The sequence below is a fragment of the Salvelinus sp. IW2-2015 genome, unplaced genomic scaffold (genome assembly GCF_002910315.2).
Source record: "Salvelinus sp. IW2-2015 unplaced genomic scaffold, ASM291031v2 Un_scaffold3239, whole genome shotgun sequence".
Taxonomy (NCBI): domain Eukaryota; kingdom Metazoa; phylum Chordata; class Actinopteri; order Salmoniformes; family Salmonidae; genus Salvelinus; species Salvelinus sp. IW2-2015.
The window spans coordinates 60,754-61,720 of record NW_019944526.1 but is presented as its reverse complement, the minus strand read 5'-3'; the positions used below and the strand labels follow the sequence as shown (position 1 = coordinate 61,720).

At 42.3% G+C, this 967-nt stretch overlaps 1 long non-coding RNA gene across 1 annotated transcript; it reads right to left on the bottom strand.

Moving 5' to 3' along the window:
* Positions 1-833: 833 nt before the first annotated feature.
* Positions 834-967, bottom strand: LOC139025771 (uncharacterized). Its single transcript, XR_011477392.1, has 2 exons — positions 932-967; positions 834-884 (listed from the first exon to the last, which is right to left on the bottom strand). It is a non-coding gene; the product is annotated as an uncharacterized lncRNA (long non-coding RNA).

Here is a 967-nt window from a genome sequence, read left to right as displayed (position 1 = left end):
GGCCAGCCAGGCCAAAGCAGACCTGCTCCCGTTGGCCAGCCAGGCCAAAGCAGACCTGCTCCCGTTGGCCAGCCAGGCCAAAGCAGACCTGCTCCTATTGGCCTTGCCAGCACTCACCACCTGGGTCCTATTCATCAGCAATCACTGTAGCAAAACGTTATGTAACGGAAAATGAAAACAATTGTTTCTTATTGGACAAGTTAAGTTGAGTCGCTCCCTGTTTTTTTCCGTTTGGTGCCTAATGAACTCCAGTACTCTTAGCTTGGTAACACCAACAGAGAGCTCTGTCTCTCTCTATTCTAAGCAATAAGGCACAATTAAACAGAATTCAACTACAGACCTGATAAACCTAGCCAAATAATGACCTTTACTATTTTGCAAATCAACATGAAAAATGCAAAAAACAATAAATACAAATGAATTAATCCCCCAAAAATTGTTGGTAACTAAAACAGCTATAATATGCGTGGGAGGTTTGTTAGGAACATGGAAACAGAACGCAACAAACCCCTTCTACTTTACACATGCATATTATTAGCAGACAGGTATTACGTCCCAACCTATTCCCTATAGTGCACTACTTTTGACCAGGAACCATAGAGCTCTACAGTAGTGCATAGGGAGCCATTTGTGACCAGCCAGGTTTGGACCAGCCAGGTTGTGCCTCTGTTGTAGTGACCCTCTCAGCTATAGTCATTAAGCCATACGTCATCATTAAGCCCATACGTCATCATTAAGCCCATACGTCATCATTAAGCCCATACGTCATCATTAAGCCCATACGTCATCATTAAGCCATACATCATCATTAAGCCATACCTCATCATTAAACCATCATTAAGCCATACCTCATCATTAAGCCATACGTCATCATTAAACCATACCTCATCATTAAGCCATACGTCATCATTAAACCATCATTAAGCCATACCTCATCATTAAGCCATACCTCATCATTAAGCCATAC